Source organism: Pongo pygmaeus, chromosome 7 (assembly GCF_028885625.2).
Source record: "Pongo pygmaeus isolate AG05252 chromosome 7, NHGRI_mPonPyg2-v2.0_pri, whole genome shotgun sequence".
Classification (NCBI taxonomy): domain Eukaryota; kingdom Metazoa; phylum Chordata; class Mammalia; order Primates; family Hominidae; genus Pongo; species Pongo pygmaeus.
In genome coordinates, this window is record NC_072380.2 from 74,106,109 (window position 1) to 74,117,320 (window position 11,212).

General features: G+C 42.0%; 1 pseudogene; it reads right to left on the bottom strand.

The window, feature by feature from the left end:
• Positions 1-9,103: 9,103 nt before the first annotated feature.
• LOC129041957 (serine/threonine-protein kinase PLK1-like) lies at positions 9,104-10,888 on the bottom strand (annotated as a pseudogene).
• Between the last annotated feature and the right edge of the window lie 324 nt (positions 10,889-11,212).

Here is an 11,212-nt window from a genome sequence, read left to right on the forward strand (position 1 = left end):
AGTTCTGTAGATGTCTATTAGGTCCATTTGGTGCAGAGCTGAGTTCAATTCCTGGGTATCCTTGTTAACTTTCTGTCTCGTTGATCTGTCTAATGTTGACAGTGGGGTGTTAAAGTCTCCCACTATTATTGTGTGGGAGTCTAAGTCTCTTTGTAGGTCACTCAGGACTTGCTTTTTGAATCTGGGTGCTCTTGTATTGGGTGCATATATATTTAGGATAGTTAGCTCTTCTTGTTGAATTAATCCCTTTACCATTATGTAATGGCCTTCTTTGTCTCTTTTGATCTTTGTTGGTTTAAAGTCTGTTTGATCAGAGACTAGGATTGCAACCCCTGCCTTTTTTTGTTTTCCATTTGCTTGGTAGATCTTCCTCCATCCTTTTATTTTGAGCCAGTGTGTGTCTCTGCATGTGAGATGGGTTTCCTGAATACAGCACACTGTTGGGTCTGGACTCTTTATCCAATTTGCCGGTCTGTGTCTTTTAATTGGACCATTTAGTCCATTTACATTTAAAGTTAATATTGTTATGTGTGAATTTGATCCTGTCATTATGATGTTAGCTGGTTATTTTGCTCATTAGTTGATGCAGTTTCTTCCTAGTCTCGATGGTCTTTACATTTTGGCTTGATTTTGCAGTGGCTGGTACCAGTTGTGCCTTTCCATGTTTAGTGCTTCCTTCAGGAGCTCTTTTAGGGCAGGCCTGGTGGTGACAAAATCTCTCAGCATTTGCTTGTCTGTAAAGGATTTTATTTCTCCTTCACTTATGAAGCTTAGTTTGCCTGGATATGAAATTCTGGGTTGAAAATTCTTTTGTTTAAGAATGTTGAATATTGGCCCCCACTCTCTTCTGGCTTGTAGAGTTTCTGCCGAGAGATCCGCTGTTAGTCTGATGGGCTTCCCTTTGTGGGTAACCCGACCTTTCTCTCTGGCTGCCCTTAACATTTTTTCCTTCATTTCAACTTTGGTGAATCTGACAATTATGTGTCTTAGAGTTGCTCTTCTCGAGGAGTATCTTTGTGGCGTTCTCTGTATTTCCTGAATCTGAATGTTGGCCTGCCTTGCTAGATTGGGGAAGTTCTCCTGGATAATATCCTGCAGAGTGTTTTCCAACTTGTTTCCATTCTCCCCGTCACTTTCAGGTACACCAATCAGACGTAGATTTGGTCTTTTCACATAGTCCCATATTTCTTGGAGGCTTTGTTCATTTCTTTTTATTCTTTTTTCTCTAAACTTCCCTTCTCGCTTCATTTCATTCATTTCATCTTCCATCACTGATACCCTTTCTTCCAGTTGGTCGCATCGGCTCCTGAGGCTTCTGCATTCTTCACGTAGTTCTCGAGCCTTGGCTTTCAGTTCCATGAGCTCCTTTAAGCACTTCTCTGTATTGGTTATTCTAGTTACACATTCTTCTAAAGTTTTTTCAAAGTTTTCAACTTCTTTGCCTTTGGTTTGAATTTCCTCCTGTAGCTCAGAGTAGTTTGATCATCTGAAGCCTTCTTCCCTCAACTCGTCAAAAGTCATTCTCCATCCAGCTTTGTTCAGTTGCTGGTGAGGAACTGTGTTCCTTTGGGGGAGGAGAGGCGCTCTGCTTTTTAGAGTTTCCAGTTTTTCTGCTCTGTTTTTTCCCCATCTTTGTGGTTTTAAGTACTTTTGGTCTTTGATGATGGTGTTGTACAGATGGGTTTTTGGTGTGGATGTCCTTTCTGTTTGTTAGTTTTCCTTCTAGCAGACAGGACCCTCAGCTGCAGGTCTGTTGGAGTTTGCTAGAGGTCCACTCCAGACCCTGTTTCCCTGGGTATCAGCAGCGGTGTCTGCAGAACAACAGATTTTTGTGATCCGCGAATGCTCCTGTCTGATCATTCCTCTGGAAGTTTTGTCTCAGAGGTGTCAGTCTGCCCCTACTTGGGGTTGCCTCCCACTTAGGCTGCTTGGGGGTCAGGGGTCAGGGACCCACTTGAGGAGGCAGTCTGCCCTTTCTCAGATCTCCAGCTGTGTGCTGGGAGAACCACTGCTCTCCTCAAAGCTGTCAGACAGGGACATTAAAGTCTGCAGAGGTTACTGCTGTCTTTTTGTTTGTCTGTGCCCTGCTCCCAGAGTTGGAGCCTACAGAGGCAGGCAGGCCTCCTTGAGCTGTGGTGGGCTCCACCCAGTTTGAGCTTCTTGACTGCTTTGTTTACCTAAGCGAGCCTGGGTAATGGCAGGCGCCCCTCCCCCAGCCTCGCTGCCACCTTGCAGTTTGATCTCAGACTGCTGTGCTAGCAATCAGCGAGAGTCCGTGGGCATAGGACCTTCTGAGCCAGGTGCGGGATATAATCTCCTGGTGCGCCGTTTCCTAAGCCCATTGGAAAAGCACAGTGTTCGGTTGGGAGTGATCCGATTTTCCAGGTGCTGTCTGTCACCCCTTTCCTTGACCAGAAAAGGGAACTCCCTGACCCCTTGTGCTTCCAGAGTGAGGCAATGCCTCGCCCTGCTTCGGCTGGCTGCACCCACTGTCCTGCGCCCACTGTCTGGCACTCCCTAGTGAGATGAACCCGTTACCTCAGATGGAAATGCAGAAATCACCCGTCTTCTGCGTCGCTGATGCTGGGAGCTGTAGACTGGAGCTGTTCCTATTCAGCCATCTTAGCTCCACCCCGTTTGTGGTCTCTAGTGGTTACCTTTTTCCTTATTACTTTCTAATGTTTTCAGTATCTTGGTTTCTTATCTAAACATTTACTATTAGGTTTGTTGATTTTTAATAGTATCTTTTGACTTCTGCCTATTGCCTGTATAAAAATCAATGAGCTTATTCCATGTTCCTCTTTTACTTTTTTCCATTGTTTTAGTGCATTATTTTTACTTTATCAAAATACATAACACTCGTTCACCATTATTCCACCTTCTTCCCCACTTTAGCCATAATCTTAGTTCTACACTTCAATAAATAAGTGCTCATCATGATGTCTTTTGCTGATGATTCCCCCCCAGTCATCTCTTGGTTTTAAAGCTCTGATAGATTCTTCAAAAATAACTGTGAGCACTGTACAACCTGGGTTCTTGAACGTTTACAATCTTTTTTTCACAGTCTTGACACTTAAATAGTAGTTTTGCTGAATGTAAAATATTTGATTCATTTTTTTTCCATGAAAATGCTGCTATATTATTGTTTTGCTTTTTGTGTTGCTTTTAAGAAATCTGATTATCTTGTCCTTTTAAATTACTGATCCTTTTGCTTATAAGTCAAAAGGATTTGCCTGGTAAGGATTTTTTAAATCATTACAGTCTTATAGATTTATTAACATACTTCTTGGGGCTGGTCATGGCTAAAGTATAACCTTGCCAGTTCTCTCCCCTTTGAGGGTATCCCATGTCAAAACACACCTCACCAAGGCCAGTGAGGGCAAGAAATTCAAAAGTTCATTACTCATTCAGGGAAACTTAAAGTAAAGGAGTCCCCTTGATGTCATTTGATGTCAAGACCAAGGGAGAGAGATGGAGGTCCTGGATGGGTACACACACACACACATGCGCACACACACATCCTGGGAATTTATAAATAATGCCAAAGTAGATTAATTCTGGAAATGATGCTAGTGTGTGAGAAAACAGATACCAAAGCTTAGCAGTAATAAATAGGACTAAGATGGTCTTTGGTTCTCTCTCCAGTAGGTGTTAACAATTTTGCTGAATGTCATTTGCTGTGACTTATTCCTTCCAACTTTATTTCTCCACAGTCATTTCAAGAAAAGTGCTCAGGAACCTATTAGGTGTCTTCCATATTTAAAAAGAGTCTCGGCCAGGTGCGGTGGCTCATGCCTGTAATCCCAGCACTTTGGGAGGGCTGAGGCAGGCGGATCATGAGGTCAGGAGATTGAGACCATCCTGGCTAACACGGTGAAACCACGTCTTTACTAAAAATACAAAAAAAATTATCCAGGCGTGGTGGCAGGTGCCTGTAGTCCCAGCTACTTGGGAGGCTGAGGCAGGAGAATGGCGTGAACCCGGGAGGGGGAGCTTGCAGCGAGCAGAGATCGCGCCACTGCACTCCAGCCTGGGCGACAGAGCGAGACTCGGTCTCAAAAAAAAAAAAAAAAAAAAAAAAAAAAAGAGTATTTATTTAATTTCCAGGAATGTTTATATTAAAAAATTCCATAATAGTTTTGCTTTATTATTGTTCTTTGTTGTCAGAGACTTCATATTATATGACTTTTTGCTATTAGCCTGCTTTCTACTTATTTAGCTACTTTCCTTCTCACCCTTTTATTTCTTATTATATCTCATTTTCACTCTCTTGGTAATTTCCTGCCTTTCTCCAATGTCCCTTATTAAGTTTTTGTTCAAGCACATTCTCCCTTGGGTTCCAATAATTTAGTCATCACTGCTGATTAAATTTTGTCTTCTCTCTCCTGCCCCCTGTTCCTGTATCTCATCCCCTCTCATTCCCTTATCTGCTTCCTCCTGCTCCTTCTTGGAATTCAATCAACTTTCATTCCATTTCTTCCTTAATATATGAACTTCTTATTCTTGTTATATATATCCACAATTGCTTGTCTGAGACTATTTAATTTAGTTTGAAATATTGTGTTAGACTCTTCTGCTTTGTGGTTGGTTTCTTGAGAGATAATTTTCATCAGGTAAAATGTCTGCTTCTCACTCTCTTTTTCTTTTGTAGTAACTGTGTAGATGAAGACCGTTTACATTTATGCAATTTGTGGACAGAATGCCAGCAGGTTGAGTTACAAGTTTCCTGTATCAAGAGCATCTTCTTAGGTCAGTGTTGGCAAATGCACATCTTTACGAGATCAGACAAGATCGGGTGCGTTCAGGGTGGAAGGCCGTAGACTGCACATCTTTAATTATTGCCCTTGTTTAGTTGGTTCATTTGGTTAGTGTGAGAAGAGAGTAAATGCCCTGGATTTTATTTATTTTTTTTTTCTAGCAGGATCACAATATTTTCCCTTTTGCTTCTTTTCCCCTTCTCCTTCCATTCTCCAAAGGATGCCTCTCCCTTTATTGTACTCTTATTCTTTGGAAGAATTGCCTCTCAATTCAGTCACCATGCATCCCACAAACTATTATATCCCTTCTCTGCAGCCAGTGCACTGATTTAGCAGAAATACTTTCCAGTATTTTCACACTTACAGTGGACGTTTCCTTTCTGGGGGTGATGTTAAATCAGTCATAGGCCCTTTCTTCTCTCATTCCATCTTCCTCAGCAGTGTTTCCAGCATCCACCCTCAGCCCCACCTTTATGCAAAATTTGAGAGATGGCTCTGCTGAAAATTGGCAATTTTTTTTGTACTTACAGTGAATTTGAAGTTTGTAGTGTTTTCTGAATTCTAGTTATGCTATTTGCCCGATTTTATATGTTATATTGAGAAAAAGATACTACAAAGGAGTGGCCAGTGGGGATAATGTAGTGTCACAAAGCTAACGGGAAAATTTTTTCAAGAATAATTAAAAGATCAATATGTCAAGTGCTGCTGGGAGGTTGATTAAGTTGAAGGCTGAAAGCTAACCATTGGTTCAGGCAGCCTTGAAAAGTCTCACTGTTGAAAAGCCAGCACAAAGGGCCTATTGACATGGGATCTACAAAGAAAATAGTGTGAGAAAGTGGATACAGTAAATGGAGCAAGTACAGAACACTCATTTAAGAAGGCTTATTATAAAAGGTCAGATGCACATGTGGTAGTTAGAGGGCACTGTGGGGTCAAGTGTTTTTTTTTTTCACTTTTAATTTAAGCATATACACTTTAAAAAGTGCACATATTTTAAATATAGCTCTTGATGAATTTTGAGAAACTCAACAGCCTGAAGATCAAAGAAAAGAGCATTACTGCATTCCCAGAAGCCCCCAGTGCTCCATGCATTCAAAAATTACCCCCAAAAGGGCAACCCCTATACTACAGTCCAACACTAGAGGGTTAGGTAACCTTTTCTTTCTGGTTTCTTTTGCTGTGTATTGTTTTCTGAGGTAATTATTCATTTTATTATGAGTAGTTATAGGTTTTTCATCCTCACTGCTATTTAATTTTCTATTGTCTGGATATATGTACTATAATTTATTTATCCATTATAGTGTTGAAGGGAATTTGAAAAATTCACAATTTTGGATAATTATGCATAGTACCACTATATGCTATTAATAATTTCTTAGTTACTAGTCATATATTTTCTAGTACATGGATTTTGGTGACTTATGTATGAATTTCCATGGGGCTTATACCTGGGAATCAAATTGCTGGATCATAGAAAAGACATATATTAAGAAACTATTGCCAAAGTATTCTAAATAATTTTTATTGAAGCACTTTATGAGCATTTCAGTTGCTATTTTTGCTAAAACTTACTTGCATTTTCATTTGATTTTATCAATTGTGATATGTTGTTGTTTGCATTTTCCTGATGGCCAATGAGATCGTATGTTTATTGGCCAATTGGACCAGATGTAGTATCTTTTAAAATGTGTCAATTGCCAGCTTTTCTTTTTGGTTAGCTCTCTTATCCTTACTGATTTTTAGGGTTTGTAAACATTCTGGTTATAAGTGATTTACTGGATGAAGTATATTTTGAGATGTGAAAAAATATTAAAGTATGTTTTATACTAATAACAGTAATTTGGTGATTCAAGATACAGAGAGAAGGACTGCGGGAGAGAAACCCTTGAGTTAACAATAATGGATGGGACCCAGGATAGTAGTAGCTGACCACTGAAGCTCTACAATATTTAAACTTTTGTTATAGCTAAATGTTTCTGATATTTACTATTATAAATGTGATGAGTATTTTAACTCAGTAAAATTTTACCCATACATTGGGTGATTTTCACTTTCTAAATATAGGAAATATTGATTAAAACATAAAAAAATTAAGGCTTTTGGTGCAAATATATAGGTAAAGCATTTTGTGCTGTGTGCACTGGCTTTCTGTTATAAAGACATTGCTACCAAGCCATGTTATTAATTCTTAGAATATTGTCATTGTACATTTAACTTTTACTTTTTAGTCTGTTTTTCTCCTTCAAGTCTTTTGACTAAATCCATTTTGCATTATTTTTTCTAATTATATTGTTGTATCTTTTAAACTTTTAACACTTTTGTTGAATGTTCTAAGTATATTCCAACCACTTGAACATTTTTTGTTTAATTTTTTACATTTTACTTTTTGGGTTTATTTTAGCAAGTTCTAGTTTGTCTGAATTTTTACATTTCTCTTTTTTCTTGTTTATTTTAATTATTTTAATTATGGTCTTTATATTGTATTTTTATTTTTGCTAAATATACTTTTAGGTTTTCTTGACTAGCAGAAAATATGTTAGGAGTAGCTATTTAAATAACTCATACCCTAGTTTTAAGAGTTTTAATCCTTTATTTGGCCTTCATGGATCTTTGGCCCTTTCTATCTCTTTTAGTAGCAAAATAGATAATGCAAAAATCCGTGGTCTTTGCCTGTGTAATTATGAATCAAAATACAGGTCATGCAGTAGTTGGCGGTTTAACAAAAGAGAGGTTGGCTGATAATTCTATTGATGAAAGGTACCTCTCTCCTGGATAAATTTAATCAAATAGTAAATGTTCGAAGGGTACTTGGGATTTCTTTGATATTCCTATATGCTAAGGCAACATTGACTAGGGCAGAGGTTATATAATTTTGGAATAAAGACAGTTTACTCTTCTGGAGATTATCTAATAAACAAAAAACAACCCTTATAAAAGCAACATGACCTTGTCTGTTATTTTAGAGCAAAAAGAATCCTGGCCTCATCTCTTACTTTAACCCTCAGTTGTACTAAAACAAGGGTGGACTCCTTAACAGTGTTGCTCATGACTTTAGAAGAACTTTTTGTTTTTTTTAAACAAGGCTTGTGTATTTGCAGCCCACTGTAGTGGGCCCATGCATGTAATCTCAACATTTTGGGAGGCTGAGATGGGAGGATCACTTGAGCTCAGGAGTTTGAGACCAGCCTGGGCAACATGGTGAAATCCCATCTCTACAAAAAACACAAACAAAAAGTAGCTAGGGGTGGTGATGTGTGCCGTCCCAGCTACTCAGGGGGCTGAGGTGGGAGAATCTCTTGAGCCCAGAAGGTTGAGGTCGAGACTGCAGTGAGCCGAGATCATGGCCCTGCACTCTAGCGTGGGCGACAGAATGAGACCCTGTCTCAAAATAAATAAATAAATAAATAAATAATTTTTTTTTTTTTAAAAAGGGCTCCTTTCAATGTTAGCCAAGGAATATGGAGATAGGTCCTACTGACCTAACATTGATTATCACTTTTTTCTCAGTTTTACTCCAAGATTTCCAGCTTCCTTCCTCATTACAGAATGATATTTTTTTCACCCTGCCTCACAATACAATTACCCTTCCAAATCCCACCTTTCTGAAGAATTGTAGATGCTTAGTTTTCTTCATTGCTCATTATCAGTCACCCAAAAGGTGGGAGCTGCATATGATTATTCTTCTCAGTTGATTTACTTCTCTGTTTGCATGCATCTCCTCATAAAATCTAGTATAGGAGCTGGAGGACTTTTCCACCAGAAAAAAAAAAAAAAGTTAAACACGAGATGTAACCTGCATTAGGCCTGCTGTATCCAGTGAGCAGTGATGTCTGTCAAGCCATGGCCATATACCTTCACTTTCCACATCTCCCTGAGGCAAATAATAGGTTATTTAAGACTGCCAGACTATACTTTCCAGTGGCTAACATAATTACAAACAATTTAGATCTTTTAACTCCCCTCTTTGTCTCTAATATTTTATCCTTCTAAGGTGCCTAGATTATTAAAAAAAAACCTAAACCCCCTTCTTTTTTTTTTTAGAAGATTCACATCTGTTTAGTGTGTATAAAGCCAAGGAAAGGACAGTCCCGAACTCAATAGAAAAATGTTCTGTGCAATGCATATGGTGGGGTTGAGGGGAAAGGGACAAAGCTGTAGAACCCACACTCGAACATGTACAAAAAATAACTTACACAGCAACCCCTATCCTCAAGGATGATGCAGGTCTGCCCAGCCCCCGGGGCTCGGGGGCACACTGCAGACATGGCACTGCGGGAGCCAACCAATGTGGGCCCCAGGTGCAGGTAGGAGTGAGGAGGGCATCAGTCCGGATGGGTGGGCGGCTACTAGGAGGCCTTGAAGCGGTTGCTGCCAGAGCACGAGCTCAGCAGCTTGTCCACCATGGTGCGGGCGTAGCAGAGCTGGCTGGCCAGCTCCTTGCAGCCGCCTTACTCCTCCAGGAGACTCAGGCGGTTAGGTGCAGAAGTTCCGGTTCTCGTCGATGTAGGTGACGGCTGCCATCAGTGGGCACAAGATGAGCTTGGTGTGATCCTGGAAGAAGTTGATCTGCACGCTGCCGTTGCTGAGGTGCAGGATGATGGCGCTGTGGGTGTGGAATCAGGTCCGCAGGTAGGGCAGCCAGGCGAGCTCATCATCTTTGCGAGGCATGATGTTGGCACCTGCCTTCAGCAAGTGCTCGCTCAAGTAATTGCTGAAATATTTAAGGAGTGTGATCTTCTTCATCAAGGAATGGAGATGGGAACTCACGGTGAGGTAGGACTCGGTGCCATCACACTTTATCTGTGATGTTACCATCATCGAAGAGCGCCTCCACGCTGTTATCACACAGCTGATACCCAGGGCCGTAGTTCTCTGAATAGTCCACTCACTTGCTGACCCAGAAGATGGAGATGCAGGCAGGATCCTCAGCCTCCTCTTGCCTGACCAGCCTTCCCTCCGAGGGCTTGGAGGCATTGACGCTGTGCAGCTGCTGCAGCATATCAGTGAGGTGGCAGTCGACCACCTCAAGCGTGTCTCAAACTGCTGGTTCTTCTTTTTCCCGGGGACACTCAGGTAGGGGGTTCTCCAAGCATTTACTGAGGACCGTGAGGGGCTTTCTGTTGCTGGGGTCCAGGCTTCTGGGAACGATGGAAAACCTCGGTGATTGAATGGTGAGGCAGGTGATGGGGAGACGGGCTGGGATGTAGCCAGAAGTAAAGAACTCATTGTTAAGCAACTCATTAATGGTTGGGCGGGCAGTGGGATCTGCCTGAAGCATCTTCTGGATGAGGGAGGCGGCCACAGGGTTGATGTGCTTGGGAATATTGTATTCGCTCTTCTTGATCCGGAGGTAGGTCTCTTTTAGGCAAGAAGTCCCAAAAGGTGGCTTGCCCACTAACAAGGTATACATGATACACCCAATGGACCACACATCCACCTCGAAACTGTGCCCTTTCTTGCTCAGCACCTCTGGAGCTATGTAATTAGGAGTTCCGCACAGGGTCTTCTTTCTCTCCCCATCATATTAGACTTTGATTGCCAGTCCCAAATCCCCTATTTTCACCTCCAGATCCTCATTCAGGAAAAAGTTGCCCAGCTTGAGGTCTCGGTGAATAACTCGGTTTCGGTGCAGGTACTGGCAGCCAAGCACAATTTGCCGCAGACTACATAGTGTCAGGCCTCAGGCTCAGTTAGGGCTTTCCTCCTCTTGTGCAGCTCCAGGAGAGACCTCCGGCGGCAGAGCTCCAACACCACGAACACAAAGTCGTTGTCCTCGAAAAAACCATGGAATCCTACGACGTGCTGCTGGGCGAGGCTGCAGTGAATGGATATTCCCATGGACATCTCCTTCTGGAGCGGCATGAGCAGCAGCGACTTAGGCAAAATCTTGCCCGCGAACACAACCTTGTTGTCCGCTTCTGAGATCTTGAAGCACTTGGCAAAGCCGCCCTTGCCCAAAAAGTGGCCCCGCACATAGCGCTGCCAGCTGCGTGGGTCCACTAGGACCTCTGGGATCTCTTTCGCTGGTGGAGCAGCCGCCAGAGCTCCGGGAGCTGTAACTCCAGGGACCCCAGCTTTCCCACGGACGGCCGGTGCCCGTGTCACTTCCCGGCAGTCACCGCTGCAGTCATGTTCCTGGAGCTGCTCAGCAGACGTGGATCCCAGCAGAGGCTCCGCACCTCTCCGCTCCTCCACGAATTCCTAAACCCACTTTCTTTAAGGCTTTTGGCTCTTTCCTCTCTGGTTATAATGGAAACAATATAAGGGACCTGGCCATGACAAGCCTGATTAATAGCAGGCAGTGGTGAGAAGTGGAAGTTCATCACGTCTTCTTTACTTCCACTCACAGGCTCAGGTAAACATTTCATAGGCTTCCCATTCAGATTCTGACATCCGTAAGTTAGAAATAGCATGTCTTAGCATTTATAGACCTCTTGACAAAATTGTCAACTAAC